We start from the raw sequence: 18,438 nt of genomic DNA on the forward strand, positions 1-18,438 counted from the left end.
ATGCCTGTGTGATGTCTCCAGCAGCCTTTCATTCTCTGTTTTGCTTATGGGTGAATCAAATTTCTACTTAACCCAGGGAAGATGGTCAGGAGATTAGAAGAACAGGTGGTGCACAGCTGATTGCTGGTGGCTAGCTGTTAGCTACCTCTTCAACATGCAGGGCCCAGGCAGAGAGCAACGAGGAAAAGGAAATATATTGGAAGCTGCTCAGGCCTGTTGTTCCGTGGCTGAGCTGAGACTAGAGAAATGGTGTACTGGCAGTTGTATGGCCTGAGGTAGGAGGGAAGGCTGCCAAAGCCTACAAACAGGGACGAGTTTTCTTCCATGGAGAATAATAGGAGGTACGCAGCATGTTGGGATGGTGTGGTTAAGTCAGTGGCGCCTATGAATGAAGAAAGAAATGAGGACAAGTGGGTCTATCACAGACAGACCTCTGATGAATCCATCAGAGTATGTAAGATTTATACCCACTCTTCATGAACAATATTTCTGCAATTTCAGTGAGCTCTTGTTCTATTTCAACATGCAGAATGATTTTGCAGAGTTATTTGAACAAATTCTACTGTGATTTGACCACTCCAAGAACAAATTCTTTGGGCAGCCTTGAATACGTGTTTTTGTAAAAAGCCTCCTCAGGCAATGCTAGCTTCACTTACTGTCTTTGGAACATATGCTGAAGTTCGCATCTAGGATGTTTCCTTGTGAGCTCTTAATTTGCTTCTTGAGCAGTACTTCGTGTGCAATTTCAAGAATATAATTTGGAGTTGGATTAACTACAGTAAAAGGTTTTCAGTGAAAGCTATTCTGTGTATTTATCAGTAAAAGAGACTTGTTACTTTGCAGGATGAATACAGTTTCAGGGAAACTCAAAAGTAGATTGAAATATCTTAGATAATCACCACAGCTTTAGGAGTATATATAGAAAGTACACTGTTACTATAAGATACATTGAGAATATAGTACTGAAGATAATAGGCACTATTTGTGATCATTTGTTATAGAGCTCTGAATGTAGGGTGCTGTTGACCTGCAGTTAAATCACTTTTGAAAAGCAAGCCTGAAATGCTGTCCTGGAATTCCCCCTGGGGCCTTGCAGCTTGGTGAAAGAAATTGAGGAAGATATACTGTTGGGACTGAGAACTGTGGTGGTGTGTTTTGGACATATTGGTATATGCTCAAACATTGATCCTAAAAGAAAAAGGTTCTGTACAACTGTATTTTAAAGCATTTACTTGCTGCTTTTTTTTTTTTTTCCTGCATCTTCAGGGTGTTGTATCGCATTTACGTATAGCAGTTTCTTGATGAGGACTCTCTTGTTTTCAGTTCTGTCACTTGGAGAACCAGGCCAAATGTGAGTCAGCTAGAGAGAACAGCCAGGAAAAGACAGAAACCTGGTTAGAAGCTAAATGACTGGCTAACAATCTGTTATAAACCAAACCAGAGAAACTAACACAAGAAGTTAGCCAATCCCTTCTGGGGCAGCAGAGCTGTCTTTTTCTGCCCCAGACAATATTTCACAGGACAGGAAGATTGTTTGTATCTTGCCCATGAATACTGGATTTCTCTACACTTCTCTGAGATCTATTCTGGTATTGTAAAAATAATGACTGAAAACATCAAAGAGCACTTTAAACTTTTTTGTTGCTGTTGAACTTCTAGTGGGAGAAAGACTATTTAAAAAAATATTTTGTTTATATTATTTTAAAATATATACTTGTTGCTCTTTGCTCACAATAAGCTGTTGAAGCTTGAGGCTATATTTTTTTTATGAGAAATTAATTTTTCTATTTTACAGCATTTTATTGTTGCTGTGACATTCCTCAGGAATGGCTCAAGAATTCCTTTTAGGAATGGCAGCTCCCCATAATGAATGCTGTTCTTAGCCACAGCCTGTGATGTTGAGCAGAAGTTACAGGTTAGGTCACACATTGGTGTTATCTTCCTTGGAGTTCCATTTGAACACCACAGACATAATTTCAAAGCATAGCTTTCTAAACATGAGGAAGAACTTCTTTACAGTGTGAGTGACCATCCACCAGAACAGATTGCTCCTAGAAGTTCTGAAGTCTCCCTCAGTGGAGATATTCTGGAACTGTCTTGACAGAATCCTGTACCACGTGCTCTAGGATGGCCTTGCTTGAGCAGGGAGGTTGGACTGGATGGCCTGCTGTGGTCCCTTCCAACCTGACCCATTCTGTGATTCTGTGACTTAGGTTTCATACATGCTGATCTGACCTCATCTCTGATAATCTGACTCATTTGCGTCATGTAGCGGTATCTTGATGACAAGATATTTTGAAACCTCTGAATATCTGTCATGTAATAAGACACCATTTTTTTAGTCTTCAAATATGCAAATGTTCATAAATTTTCCTTTCTATATTTTATTATGTTTGCAGGGTAGTTTTAAAACTGGAAATCAAATGAAACACTTAATGTGAAGCTGCAACTTTTTGATCTGGTTTTGGCCATTATTAGTACTCATAGTACTCTAACTTTTTAAACCCAGTCTTAAATTGTTAAATAAAGCATGAAAAATGGTTTCAAGTTAAAAACTTGACATTGCTTGTAAACTTGGACCTGAAAATGAATCTAGTTACTTGCAAGACCTTCGCTGAAAGAAATGGAGAGAAACATGGCTTTTTTCCCCGCAAAACCATATTTTTTATGATTTTTATCGCCCGGTTTAGTATGGTAAATAAATCTTCTTTCAGCAATGAATGAAAATATTATTCTTGCATGCAGCTATGTTCTGAAATGCTTTGCTAGTTGTGTACAGGCCTCATGTGCTCAAACTCTAAGAGAAATTTCTTAGTATTTGTGATAGCAACAGTGCCAGTAAAAATACAGACACAGGAACACATGCTTTTTGGCTCAAAGGCAAGAAGGAAATAGTGTTCTGCAAGCATCCAGAGGGAGAATATTTGGGTTTTTTCAAAGCACAGAAAAACACTAGTTAAAGTCAAATGAGCTGCTAGATAGCAATGAATGGTCCTTTGCAAGCCAACATTCTTTGCCTTTAAAAAAGCAAAGGAAGATCTCTAGTTAATACACCGTGACTTTAATAAATATCAAGTGTTCTCTTCCTTCAAGGCACATATTGACTTGCTAACCTTCTTCTAATCTGTCTTAATCATTGTCAATATTTACCTCTTCACGCAATAAATACTGAGAAGTCAACTTCATCTCTGTTTTTGAACTTGTGCCATTTCTTTGCCCATTTCAGTGAAATTTGTATTTAGCTTGAGAAGAAAAATTAAACTTGTTATGCAACGGCTGCTATGCAGTTTATAGCAATAATCTTGAACTGTTTAGACCTCTGGCTGTAAGTAGAACTCACATTTCTATAGACCTAAAGTAATATTAGATATTTTTGACTCCTTATAAGTAGTTCTTGGCAAACTGAATATAGTATTGTTATACTGCTAACCAGTTGAATTCCTTATCAAATTAGGTGTATTATACAATTTATAATAAGGTTCCTTAGATGGCTGGTTCGTGAAATCATCGCAAAGTATCCTGTTTAAGCATGTACTTCTCTAAAGACTAAATGATTATGAGAATATTTTTTAAAAGAAAGTGTTGGTATCTTTTCAGACTACTGATGTTAGGATGCATTCTGCAGTAGTTGTCTGTTTTGGAACTCCTGGGGAAACTACTGCTTTTGTTTGTCATTGACTTCAGTGTCCCATTATGTTGTTGACTGAGGTGACAGGTCCTTCATGGGGTGAAAACCCAGCCTAAGCCCCTTGAACCCAATGCAGATACTGAATCAAGCAGAGCTGAGCTGCAGTATGGTGCTGAGGACAGTATTTTTCATGCCTGTCTTCTGGCACTGAGAACTCTTGAGTCAGATCTGTCTAATGCCTTCTCCCCATGCAGTCTGAATATTTAGAGCTGCTACTGCTGCCTCTTGAAATTTAGAGGGCACGGGAGCTGTTGAGGCATGTGCTGCCTGCAGCAGGTAGTCTTCCCAGACAAACTTCTCTGTACTCATTGCATCCTTAAACTTACTTAAACTTACTTAACTAAGCTTCCAAAGGTCTTGTGAAAATTGTGAAAATCTTAATTATTATGGCATTGTTGCTCAAGGTGAAACATTCACTCCTTGAAAAATGCCTGCTTGATTGCAAGCAATTTGGTTTTGAGCTCAGATATAGTATGTGTGCATGGAGAGGAATGTGCAGTTTAAAAGTACTTCCAGAAATAGAAGTACTGATACAACTTTGTGCCGACTTTGGGAAAGCAGAATGTGAGAGGGAGGGAAAAGAGTTGAAGCACGCAAGAATAACTGTGGGGGGAAAAGGGGAGCTTGAGTTGTGATCTACATTCCATCTCAAATCCCTCAGACACTGTGTGTATGTCTGATATCATACAGTTGTAGTTCATTGTCATTGCTGGGTCACCCAGAATGTGTCTTTTGTGCCAGTTAGTAAACTGCTGCAGACAGGAATTAGCAATATTTTAATGGTTTTCATGGTATTTAATAGAGCTGGTTGCATATTTTCCAGATGAATGTTTTTTTCACTTCAGAAAATCAAAACATTTCCTGGGAAATTGCCTATTTCATTGAAAATTTTGGGCAGCAGATTAATGGAACCCCTTGTTTCCATTGCATGTTTTCAGGGCACAAAACTCAAAAGAGTAGCTTCCTTTCTTCCCATTTTGAGCCAGGAGGGATTTCCCACTCTACAAATTTTATGTGACCAAGGAATTGAGGGGAAAAATTGGGATTATCTGAAGATGTACAGAGCCATCATGAGTTTGAGAACTGAATAATGTCTTGGGAGAAAACCAAGATGTGTTTTAGATCCAGACCAAATTTGACTGTATAAGTAGCGCTGATAATCAGCACTATCTGGTCAGTGCTGCATTCCTTGATACTCATTAGTAGAAAATTGTAAAATAAATTATAAAACCCAAAGGGCATTAAATGTCTCTTACCTCAGATACTGAAAACAAGTACTGCAGAAGGAATAGGAACAGGCCATTCATGCTACTGCTTTCTCTTCCTCTGAAATTTCATGTCTTATTAAAAACCTTCCCTGTAGGATTATTGGGCTGGAATTATACATTAAAATGAAAACACAGTAGTTATTCTCTTGCCTACAAAATGAAATGGTTAGCATAACTGTATATTGTTTAGAAAAGTCAATTATGCCTCAAATAAGGAGGAGAAAAAATTTTAGCAGTGTCTTTTGAGATTAAGCCTCTGCTGAAATGTGTTAGATAAAAAAGCAGTGATGTAGCTATGGGTGAACAGTATTTTGGTGTCTGCCTTTGTGAAGATCTGGGACTGATTGAATCAAACACCCTGTGAGAGTGGCAGTCCCATTATGTTTGTTGCAAGTTGACTGGTGCAGTGTTTGTTTCTGAGGTTATCAGCATGTTCAATCAAAAAACTAATATGTGCATTATTGCTTTTCTAGGTTTTAAGCCCTTTTCTCATTATAAGTATCGATCTTGATTAAAAGCTGTTCTCCAAATGTTTAGTTCCACTGACATGAAATGATTCACATCATCTCTTCTACCAGAAGGAAGGTATCTTCATTCAGGTTAATTGCTGGTGCCTGATGCTAAATGTGAACTCCAGACCACTGCTCAAAGTGAAAATTTAAAATTCAAAACTGGGGGAAAAACACAAAAGCAAAATTGAGCTTTTAAAATGTCTTTTCCTTCTGTATTTACCAGAACAGTGAGCTTTCCTTTGGCATTGCATCATGTTAAAGAAAATCACATTAATACTGTTTTGAAGACATAAAATTTTCAATTCTTTGTCAGTGAATGTGTATTGTTCTCCCTTTCTATCAGAAGGAGGGGGAGGGCAAGATAGTAGCAAGCACGAGTGGGTATAGAAATGCACAACAATAAAAACACTATAACCCAGTGCCAGAAGGAGGAGTGATGTAGAGTCATGTTCAATTTAGACAAAACCAGAAATCCTGCTATGGTAATCTGAAATATGCGGGTGGACACTAGTGTCAATGATTGTGATGATGTGCCCAGGCATAAAACTCCAACCAGAATTTGCAGAAAGATTTTTTCTACAGATAACTTGCTCAAAAATACTTAGAAAGGCATGTATATGCAAATGTATTCTCTATCCAAAGCTATATTTATGATGAAGTTTTGTTTATTGTAATTTTGTTGTGATAAAAGGAAACCTCTGCTAGGCTCAAGAGGTCCTGATGTTTAACTGTCTACACATTGCACCCTGCAGTTGTCCAGGCAAGATTCAAAAAAGCCTAGAAACTGCATAACAGTAGGACAGGAGGAAGATTTTTAAGGTTAGCAGGGATGTGTGACCCAAAAATTTCCAATTTTCTTTGGTTGAAAGTGTTCATAAACTTTACTAAACTGTCTCAATGTCAAATTATCCTCATTTAACATTTGGGTTTTATTCTTTTTCTGAAATGGTTTCAACTCTGTTTCTTGTTCTTAGATTTTGCTATGTGCTTGTTTGCTGGATTGAGATTCTCCAACTGTAGGTTTCTTGGAGGTAGTTAGAAGTTAAGTTACTCTTCTCAGTTAAATAACTGATTTTCATTTTTAAAAGATCAAATATTTTTTAATACTTTTCTTTGCTCTTCACTGAATTTTTCCACAGTATTTCACTAGCTCCAAAGTAAAACCTGGAATTTTTATGAAAAAAATTTAAAACTTCATTAACTCAGTTTCAAAAGAACCCTAAATTAAGTGGTTTGGTTTGTTGGTTGCCTGTGTGGAGGAGCCTCTTGTCAATATTTCCTCTCAGCAGGCAAAGTTCAGAAAAAATATGGAGGCTCAGTCATTGTGGAGGCTAAAAGCCTTGGCCATCTGTGCTCTGTTAATGTTGAATCTGTGTATCTGCCACCAAACCAGGCATAGTCCAATGGTTGCCCACAAGCCCCTTGTCAGATGGAAATTGGCCACAACTGCCCCAACAGGAGGACAAGAGCCCATCACTTCAGTATTCATGATGAATTGCTTTTTTCTTCTATTAAATTCAACATGTCATGACAAATAGATTTTTGAGAGGTGAGGGAGGAATGGAGAAAATTATTCCAGCAGAGAACCTAAAGGGGGTTTACTGAAAAATGTATCTCTCTTTTCAGGGTTTTTATTTCTCCTTGCACTTATGAGAACGTGGATTCAAGCCAAATAAATACGGCATCAGAAAAAGCTTCAGTCCCAGCTATTTTCATGACTGAATTCCCCTTCTGTCTTATCACAGACTTGAGCTTTACTGCTGCCACTCCAACTGAGAAACACCTTGTCCCAGAAGAGCTATATTTTGTTGCCCTTGGGAGGGAGTGTTCATCATGCAACCACTCAAGCAAGTGTGGGGACTTACATTCGATCAGAAAAGAGTTTGGGTCCTACAAAATGAAGCAAGAACTCCAAAGTCCTTTGCTGATTTCTGTGTCTTGTCATCATAGATGTCCCTGGACATCTATTTCTTGTGGTGTTAGGTGTCCAATTCATTACCTGGCTACTGTGATAGTTGGAAGAGGAATCTGCAAAAAGCTAAAAGAACAATCCTTCTTAATAATAGGAACTCATTTCAGTCTAGCTTATTTATTTATGTTTTTTAAAATATGAATAAAATTCCCAAGTTGCATATGCATAATTTCAACTGCCTTCCATTGTTTATCCTTTGTTTGAGAAGCAGAAATTCTACAGCATGCATCTCAAACCTGCATGAATTTATCTACCTTACTTCACCAAAAATTTAGATAAAAGTAAGATAAACTAATGCTGTCTTAAACTGACATATTTTCTTTTTATACTGATATTCCAAATGAATTTAAACTGTCATCCTTGATTTGCTTTGTTCAACTCTAAATGGAGTTGGATCTGTAGTAATAATGTGGGAAGATAATAAAGTCACTCATTCTTTAGGGATTTTTATTTCTTTTTAGGAACTCTCATATATTACTGAAGCAGATGGCCACTTTCAAGAGCCAGAATGTAATTGAATGGCATGGATACTCTAAGTTTGGTTAAGTCAGAAACTAAATAGAGGTATGATTGTGTGCTGATTCTGGCTGGGGTAGAGTTAATTTTCTTCACAGTGGCTGGTGTGGGGCTGTGTTTTGGATTTGTGTTGAACACATTGGTTGATAATATAGAAAGATTTTGTTATTGCTGACCTGGGCTCACACAGAGCCGAGACCTTTTCTGCTTTTCCTACTGCCACACTGGTGAGGAAGTTTGGGGTGCATGGGAGATTGGGAGGAGAAAGCCGGGCAGGTGACCCAAACTAACCAAAGGGACATTCCAGACCATGTGACATCATGCTCAGTATGTAAACTGGGGGTGTTTGGAGTGATGGTCTGTGTGATGGAGCTCTGCTCTGCTGGAGATGGCTGAACACCTGCCTGCCCATGGGAAGCACTGAATCAATTCCTTGCTGTGCTTTGTTTATGTGCATGGCTTTTTCTTTCTCTATTAATTGTTTGTATCTTTTACACTTCTGATTCTCTCCCCAGTTCTGCTGGTGGTAGGGTGAGGAAGTGGTTGTGTGGGGCTTGGTTGCATGCTGGGGTTAAAACACTACAGCATGGAACACAAATAATGATATAAAAATGCACTTAAAATCTTCTGTTCTGAAAGAAGTTCAGAGATATCCACTACTCCTACTATCTTAAATCCTCCTGGAGATAAACTCTAACAAGACAGGTTAAACTTTTTTAGGGAAGCACCTCCTTCTTCAGTCTCAGTTGTCATTTATCTTGTCATTTGAAATGCTGCATGATAAATCACCTCATGAAGATGCAATATTTGATACTCTGCACCTCTCTGTTATTATGACATTATTAAAATTTGAGGTTTTGCTAGGAATTGCTTTTCTTTAGTGAATTTCCTGATGTGTTTGGATTTCAAATGTTTTCATTTTGTCTAGTTATATGTGACATTTTGGTTCTTGTATATGACATTAAAATGATCGTTCTTAGGTAACAAATATAATTCTATTCAAAGAATTAATTTTGGACAAGGTTTAAAAAAAAAAAAAAAAAAAAAAAAAAAAGAGGGGAAAAATCCCAACCCAAAGCATACAATAATTGAAGAAGGATTTGGCCTTTTTGGTTATAATTTCCACTATGGAGCATCAGAGGAATACTGAAGTGATCAGTTGTCAGTCATTATATCAGTGACACTGTTTCTAATTTGATTTAGTTTCAGATTAATTGAAACAGGCAGTATTGATTGCCACTAAAAGAACTGGAGGTTATTTCATATGACAGAAGTCAAATGGGATGGTTTGGAAGATGAGTCCGACTCCTACAAAGACATGCCTATTTTCTGTTTTGTATTTGCCCTTGAAGGAAAGAGCCCTATTTGCATTTGTAAAGAGATGCTTGTTCATAGTTGAGCGTGTTATGCATGATCCAATCTATTGCAGTTTATGGAGGCTTTCTAGTTCTTGGATGCCATCTTGAAAGATCATATATTTCAGCTATAATTTTTCTCTTCTCTCAGAATTTCTCCTTTAGCTATAAAGCCTTCCTACTTTCACTGGAATTGATCACCTTGTATTATGTCACTTGCTGCATGCCAGAAATTTCAGTCAGAAATAATCAAGAACTGGTTTCTGGATCTCATTTAATAGATTGGGCAAAAAAGCATATAGTGTTAATACAGGTCAATGAATTGATATTGAAAACATAGGAACATCACCTAATAACATCATTAATTTTATTTAGTTCGATGAATAGTTTTTTTCATTTCTGGTTTAAGCCTAAACTTCACGTATGGCAGCCAGGCCACTGGCTTTTCACTGATGCTGTTATCGGGCTAATCCTGAATGATGCTTTTCACTAGTTTTGTTTAGTGCTTGAACCTAAATTAATAAGAAAAGGCTGAACTGGATTTCACTTACTTCCTGGAAATAAGGTCAAGGCATGTGTAGATGCAGGAAATTGAGCTACAGGATTTTAATGAAAAACTTTACCTGCAAAGAAAAACTTTACCGTGCTAAGAAAATTAAAGTTGGAAGGAGGCTTTCATTTATTTGCCATACCAGTCTCTGAAGAAATAACAACATAGATCAGTGCAGTAGCACTGCTTTTTTTCCCAGAGCACTGCTCAGGTTCTCAGGAAGAATCCTTGTAAACCTGTGCATAATGCCACACGGTGACTTCCAGTGGAAAGAAGGACGCTGCCATGTGTGCACACAATCTGCCAGCTTACTTGTTCCACCGGTCTTCCACCAAATTTTGCTTCTGGTTCCTACAGTACTGTGAGAGTCGGAGGAATGGCTCAAAATCCCATATTAATTTATGTGAAGATATTTCATATTTAACTTCATATGCTGCAGTTGACAAGTAGTCTGAACACTCTGAGTTTCAGTTAAGATGCCTACAGGGATGGTTTTTCCCAGATTGAAGTATGGCCTAAAGCACTGTAATGTCCACACAGAAGGAGCTTTTGTGCTTTTTATTTATGAAAAATAAATCAATATGAATTGATATATATTCTGTAGCTGCTTCAAACTATCCATCAGTGCTGGAAAAAGATATCCTGGGTTTTGGAAGGATCCTGAGGGTTTGCCAAGCACTGGTCCCCTAAGGAGGAAGTTTTCATTTCTACTAATGTGCTTTGTGGGGCTTGATACAGGTTTTTTCCACTTCCATTGTCTCTGAATGTTACGTACATCTTCTAGGTTTATTTCAAGGACTCATCACAGTGATGTTCAAGACTGGTTAGCCTATACAGATGGACATGTAACTTCCTACTGTATGCCAGATTTTAAGTAAAGTTTTTGCCAAGCATCAGAGTTTACTAGCCCCCTAGGTTGAGAAGGACTGAGTCACTATGGTTCTCGAGCTGGCTGCAATGTGACAACCTCACTTAAATTTGGAAGGGTGTTTTTTTGAAAACAAATGTTACCAATATTTTAAAAGCAGGTTAAATTCTGCTCTGGAATGTTTTCTGTAATCTCTGGCCTAGTAGTAAGCCACTCACTCTGCTTTTCTCCCAATCATTCTTGAATCTGTCTCAAAGTAGAATGTTTTTCTGTATAATTTTTTTTTATTTGAGTACATTAACAATCAAGTTGGATAATTAAAACAAGCATCCTACTAAAGTTGCAGACTTATACTCTTAACCCATCCTTATTTCAAAGTAGAATAATCATGCATGTCTTCCCACCAAGGTGTTGACAGATGAGCTGTAGCAGTTGAAGTTACTTCTCCCAGGTGTCCATTCTTCCCGTGAGGAGAGTTGCAGAGACAGAAAGTGAGCCTCAGGCTGTTCAGCACGAATCTGGCAGCCCTGCTCCAACCCCTCAGAAGTGTAAAGCAAGCCGTCAGGTTTTGCACTGAAGTGGGAGAATTGAGAATACATTCCCTCTTGCTGACTATGCAGGTCGGGTGGCAGCCTTCCTACAGCCATAGTTAACTGCTCTAGTGTCTTGCACTGCCACGGACAAGTATGGATCTGAGACCTAGATTCTTTTCATGTATTTGAAGTTCCACCTGTCTTGAGAGGCTGCTCTGCCAGGACTTGGACCAAGATCTCTGACATTCTCTCTTAGGTGAGAGTGTTTCATTCATGACAGTTTTCATGGACACTTACACAATATTAAACTGGAAGCTCCTATTAATGTGCAGTGAGTTTCATAAGTGAGTAGAAGTTGGTGGAGAAACATAACTCTCTTAGTATAATATCAATTTACCTACTTTTATAATTTCTCTAGATTACTGGGAAAAACTGTTGAGGGTAGGAATGTACAAGATGTGACAAATGTCAAGGGTATTAATGTCATACATTGAGTTAATGAAATAATGAAGCCTTATTTTTTTATTTACTTATTTCTGTGTAGCTAAAACTTTCTGCCTTTAAAGGTGATTTCAAGGCTTTTTGCTTTTCTAAATTTGTTTTGGATATATTATTAAAGAATACCTACTTATGTTTACTGAAATGTGGATGCTTTCTGCTTGAAAAATTAGGCTGAAATACAAAGGTGTGGTGCTCCGAGTAGGCAATTAGTTGTCTAAAGGAAGCAAACTGTCTTAAAAAACCACTAAAGTTGGAACTTTAAAACGAGAGATTAAAAAATAAAGCCCAAACCAAACCCTTCTATGGCTTCCCAAACAAGCCTTATTTTTTTCCTTCCCAAAGAATCTCTCATCTTTAGTACCTGTTACTGCCTATTACTTTACTGTTAACAAGCTGTCAGTTATCAGGGAGTCTTTCCCCCTGCCTCTCACTAGTATATTTGGAAAAATGATCAAGATAATGTACTTAAAGGACTGCAAAGAATTCTAATATAGAAACTAGACAAACTTTCCTGATTGAAGCTGCACATCACATTTCCAGAGCTGGATAGATCAGTTTTACTTTGAAAGACTGTTTTGCTGCAACCCCCTCTTTTTGCTTTTCAGGTTATGTGCTTATTGTGACTCATGTCACAGCTCCTCCTGATTGAGAGGTCTGTTTTGGTGATTATGTGAGAGAAATAGTCTAGAGCTCCTAATCTATTTAAATTGCTTGTAAATGACTCACCTATTTTGTCTCTTGCTTCTACATTGTGTGGTACTTTCTTACTCATATGTCAAGGTGAGTTATTTCCTTATGTATTAAGAATGGGCTCACATGATGCTACAAGGTATGAGGAGAGCATGGCACTTAAGTAGCTACTGAAACTTTATTCTAGGATGCATATAGATTTCCATCAGACAAATATCTCAATTACTAAGTTGAACATTTTTTCTTAATTCTCTTCCTCTGTGTTATCACACAATTGTACCAGATTTGGAGGACAGCTGTTGACAAGGAAGTATGGGGCTGTCTTGATCTTCACAGTAGAACCTTCTGCATTGAGTCTCTTGTCAAATTTTGTTTTCTGGTCCCTGTCGTGTCTGGGCTGGTTGTTGGACTCCACAATATTTTTTGTGTTCTCCTATGGCATTAAGTCTTTTTGAGACTAAGCTGATCTTCTTTCTCTGTGCTTGCTGAATGTGAAATTTTAGCAGTGATAAAACAGTTTAGCTGAGATGATGCAGTAGGTTGAAGCCACTGAAGTGAGGCAGACTATTCCTTTTTTAATCCTTTTCTACCCTTCCTCTGTCCTTGGGCCCTGCTCTGGGCTGGTGTGGTCTTGGATATTCCTTGTAACAGGAATTTTACCTGGCTATTTTACAGCTTTACTATAAGCTAATTGAACACAATAAGTCAGGAGAAATATGGTCATTGCATGTGTTGGGTCAGTTTCCTGTTGGATTGATGAAGTGAATTCTTTTCCCACACAGCCATAAAAGCATTAAGATTTGTGAATAATTGTCCAGCAGGAGAAGTAGTAGAGGTATACTCCTTCCAAATCTCTTTCATCTCTCTCTGCGTAAGTAACATAGATAATGACGCTTTTTCTATTAACAACAGTGGCCTGGTTTAACCCTAGCTGCCACGTTAGCCACACACAGCTGCTTGTTCTTTTTCTCCAGTGGGATGGGGGAGAGAACTGAAAGGGTGAAAGTGAGATATCTTTGAGATAAAGACAGTTCAACCAGTAAAGAAAAAGCTGTGCGTGCAAACAGAGTAAAACAAGGGATCCATTCACTACTTCAGCCATCCTCAGGATAGCAGGGCTCCATCACAGGTTACTTGGGAACAAATCACTCCAAATATGTCTCTCAGTTCCTTTTCCTCCAGCTTTGTATGCTGAGCACAATGCCAGTTGGGGTCAGCTGTCCTGGCTGTGTCCCCTCCCGGTTCCCTGTGTATCCCCCAGCCCACTCAGTGGCAGGGATGTGTGGGAAGCAGAAAGGGCCTTGGCCCTCTGTAAGCCCTGGTCATCAATAACAAAATGATTCTTGTGTTATCAACACTGTTTATGGCCCAAAAGCAAAACAAAGCTTAACTCCATACTATCTACTGTGGAGAAAATTACCTCTATCCCAGCCAAAAACAGCACAAAAACTAAGGTGCTCTCTTTTTGATTGTTTTGGTGGGGTTTTTTGGGTGGGTTTGTTTTGGTTTTTTTTGCTTTATTGTTGTCAGTGTCCTTCTTTTTTAAACCAGTTTGTTAGTATCTAATCAGAGATGGGGTTTTACTTTCCTCTTTATGAGTGACATGCCTTACCTTAGATAATTGCTTGTGCCTGTTATTAGCTGAGTAATAGAAGACTGTAACATTGATTTCTATAGTTCATTATACCTTGTGTGGACCTTGGGAGACTAAAAAGGCTATGCTACTTGAGCATAAAAAAGAAAAAAAATATAAGTCAATTCCATTGTATTGGATGAAAACTGCAAAGTATAGAACAAAATCAATCTTTGCAGCATTAGGTAGGTCTTAATGTAGCTTAAATTTATCTTATGAATAGTTCCCTGTATTAAGATTAAAATTTTATTTTGGAAATGTTTTTATTGTTTTGATAACTTTGTTTTTATACCTTTGTTTTGAACTGATAATAAGGAAGATCAGAGTTTCCTAAAGGGAAATCTAAAACACCCTAACTGCATCTGAGTTAGCAGAACCATTCGGTTTCTCATTTGCTTTTTCATGTGTTATAATGTAAACATTGATTCCAAAGAAAAATAGAAACACAGTTCTTCAACTGTTAAAACAAATTGTTAAATCTGTACGTAGTTCTAGTGGCTCAGTCCTCTGATCTCTGGAACAGGCCTATTCTCCCCTTTTCTAGTGTCATTTGAGGCAACACTGGAGATGCTTGAGAATTATCAGGACTTGGCTCACCTCAGCTGGAAAGGAGCTTGGAGCTGGCAAGCAGGAATATGACTCCATGTGTTAAGGCAACTGCTCTCAGGAACAGATGCAGCCCCTGCAGGAATGGGCAGCCTGACCAGCCCTAATCACATCAGCTGGCATGGGCATAGGATGCCTGTCTCTCTTACCTCCCTCCTCTGCCAAGTCCTGGCCAGTAGTATCCCTGAGGCCTTGGGATAAGTCTTGCACTTGTTTAATAGTATTGTCAATTTAATCCAAATTTAGGAACTGCTGCAACACTCTAAAATTTGATATCTCTGCTCCAGGCTTATTCAGGTAGGTTATAACTAGATTTGTTAATCAGTGACAAAACATATACTCTTTTCTTTTCTGCGCTTTTTTTTTTTTTTTTGAGTTTTTTTTTACTTAGAAATCAATAAATAAAATTCACATCTTGATAGTACCTCGATTTCTGTTGACAAGTATACTTGTTAATGTATGCTTTAAAGACCTTTCCTTATTTAAAGCACTAAAAGGTTAATAACTGAACCCAGAGTGTCTCCAGTGAATCAAGCTCTATTTTCGTGAGCCTGTTGAAAGAAATCTGCTCCAAAGAAGCTAATTAGACAGAAGTATGTGGATTGCCTGGGTGTTACTGTTATATGTTGTCATACGTACTATGTAATTCCTCTTGCAGTTTTGGAAAATGATTTAGTCGTGTCTAGCTCACTCTCCCTTTTGCTGATGGTGGAAATCAAAATACATCCCCCCTCAAAATGTCTAGTTGGACCTGATGTGATTCAACAACAAGGATGGTCTGATTACCGGTATCTAAGTGACTTTGCTAATAAAAATAGTACTGTCAGTTTCACCAGCTTCCTGTGGTTGAATTGATGACTATTGGCTGGATTGGATGGCACAGAGTATGAGAAAACCACATTTATTTATTTAAGGGTACTTACTGATGCTGGTAATGTTCAGGCAAGCATGTTTCCATCTGTGTTTTTATTTATGTTTAAAGTCACATTTGTCTTACTCTGGTGGATTGTTCATTTTGAACTTGAGAGTGGTAGTTGAGGAGCCATTGTTATGTTTTATTCCATGTAGGATGGAAATGTTTCTTCATTATATAGGCAATGACACCTGGACCTTGGACCCAGATGTAAATTACCTTGAATTTAGAAACAGTTGAGTAGAAAGGTCTGATTTCTAGACTCAGTCTGTGTTGCGTAGGCCATGGATTTGTAGGTCTCAGTTCTGACAGCAATTTCAAATTAGCTTACATACTGAAAACCTTATTTTGTGGAAACTATGATAGAACATGTTACAATTTTGAACTTGCTTGATATCACTTGGATGATGGGGCTGGTGAACCCATGGTGGATCAGATGTGATGTGGAGTTCCCTGGAATCTGAGCCCTTTAAGGACGCCATTTAAGTCTTTGGCTTCGGGGAAAGCGTGCCAGTATAAATGCTTATCACCTACTCCTCATACTCTTGGCCTGAGACCTGAAAAACAGCTACTTCTGAGAAGAATATTAAGGCTGTTGGCAATAGTGTCTACACATCCCTGCTAGATAAGGAGGTGGTTTTCTTTCAACAACTGCTTGACTGTTTCGGAAGCTTTTCTAATTTTTTTTTTTTTGCCTTCCTTGGAGCTATGTTTTAAGATAATCCAATTCTTCTAAGCCCCAAAATGTTAAAGCTAAAAATAGATGCTGAGAAACAGGGTTTTATTGTTTGTTGGCTTCTTAAAAAAAAAAAAAAAAAAAAAGTAGCACAAAATATCCAGGGGGTTAAGGGAGAAATATTTCCAACATCATCATCCACCTTCCCTTTGTATGAGGTGGTTAATGTGAAAATCAGAGTAATTAATCAATGTGAACTTTTCAGATTCATCATTGTTAATGTGCACCTGTGCCAAGCAACATTGTGCTGATTCTGGGCAGAAAATAATGCATCATATTCATTAACTACCTCTGGGGTTTGTGCCTCATTTGCAGAGCAGTGTCCAGGGAGAGGTGGGATTTTAGTTTGTGCTGAGCCAGTGTTGTACAAATTGAGGACAGACTTTGGCTAAAGATCTAAGCTCTGGGCTTTTATCCCTTTTCTTCTTAAACCTTTGACATGAATAGAAGCTGTACCTGACCGCTGATGGTCATTTACCCAGTCCTATGTACTGCACTGTTCTTGTGAATGTGTTTTTAAACAAGTTGAGCAGGTGTCAGCTTGCATTTAACTAAAAAGATATTTAGTGGCATGTAGTTTCAGTGTTTATCTTTCTTTAGTATTTTGGAGAAAAATTGCTCTGGCTGCACAAGTGGTTACTGGAAGGAGGGGAGATCTTGGAACATGCATGGGGTGTTGGTGTCTTCCCCCTGATCTGTAAAGTGCCTGAGAATTCCTTCTGCCCTGTGGTTATTAGCATCTCCTGAGATGTCTCACTTGTGTTCGCTGTGATTGCATCTCTGCTTTCATTGCTGACTGGTGTTGGATTTATTTAGGTATCAGCCTTGTCTAAGTAAAGTTTATTTATTGGTATTAATTTTCCTGACAATATTTTGCATGTGAAATTATGGATTAGAGAAGAAAACAAACCCATGAAACTTCCTAAACAAAAATTGACAAACTTCTGAAACACGTTCATTTTTTGTCATTATTGTTCTTAATGTATTGTCTGCTGCTCCAAATATGGGAATATTCTTTTTACATGCTTTTGTGTCAAACAATTTAATAGGGGGGGAAAAAAAAAAAGGATTCTTCAAACAGTACTAATTACAAATTTCCCTAGAGAATGTTGAAAATAATGGAACATCCATGTACTGATATCAGTAATAGTAATATGTAATTATACAGTGCTAGTTATTTGTTGTGGAATAATGGGAATCCCTGCCAAATGTGGAAGAAATTATTGGAGGTTCTGAAAGATCAGCACAGTTTTCTGTTCAGAACTGCCATTTCATGCATTCATACAAATGATTTTTTTTGTTTGTTTTGAAGTTTCCCACAAGTAGAAATTCAGCATTTTGGTCAGCTTTTATACTCTGATAGTTGAAGCAACATTTTATAGAATAAGACAGATGTTCACGTTCTGTATAGTCTTATGTTTGGATTATTAGACTTCTGCCTAGATAACACAGTCAAGGATTTTTAGGAGCTCTTATTCCAACAGTATGTATGACTACCAATTAACATTCAAATTCTCTGACTGTATGATAGAATGTTTATTCACTTCATTTTTTGCCATTAGAATTTAGACTAACTCAGGTATCTATTCACAACTGTGTTTAAAAATAGGAGAGAGATACTGGGGTGTGACTGCCTGATAGAATTCACAAACTGCACCTGGATTGTAAATAAATAATACAGATTAGGATTTAATAAATCCTGCAGAGAATCAAAGAAAACCCCTGTCTCCTGTAGTTCCCTGCTTTTTAGTTGTCCACTTTGTAAGTTGTCCGTAGAGACTTTCATACTCCTTTTCCCTACCTCGTATGTTGCAGCTGGCTTTTAACTACAGGCATTTGCAATGTCAGCAGCTCTGTAAACATAGCCAAATGGAATATCTCGAGTGCTCAGTGTTTATAGGCAGGCTTGATTGTTACTGGTCAGCTGCAGTGATGCACACCAAATGAAATTAAAGGAATCATTCTGGAACTTTAGTCCTCTCCCTAAGCACGAAGTTCCACATCCCAACCATAGTCAAAGCCATCAAAAAGCAGCATAATAAGTATAATTTCACATCTGGATTGGTAATATCAGCTATTGCTCTTGGTAGAACTGAT

At 37.9% G+C, this 18,438-nt stretch overlaps 1 long non-coding RNA gene across 1 annotated transcript in view; it reads left to right on the forward strand.

The window, feature by feature from the left end:
* Positions 1 to 14,953, forward strand: part of LOC120755620 (uncharacterized) — a 36,848-nt gene extending 21,895 nt beyond the window's left edge. The window contains exons 2-4 of the long non-coding RNA XR_005701839.2: positions 7,095 to 7,721; positions 7,902 to 8,004; positions 14,631 to 14,953. This is a non-coding gene — a long non-coding RNA (uncharacterized LOC120755620). The remainder of the gene's footprint in view (positions 1 to 7,094; positions 7,722 to 7,901; positions 8,005 to 14,630) is intronic.
* Positions 14,954 to 18,438: the final 3,485 nt, after the last annotated feature.

The sequence above is a fragment of the Hirundo rustica genome, chromosome 1 (assembly GCF_015227805.2).
Source record: "Hirundo rustica isolate bHirRus1 chromosome 1, bHirRus1.pri.v3, whole genome shotgun sequence".
Classification (NCBI taxonomy): Eukaryota; Metazoa; Chordata; class Aves; order Passeriformes; family Hirundinidae; genus Hirundo; species Hirundo rustica.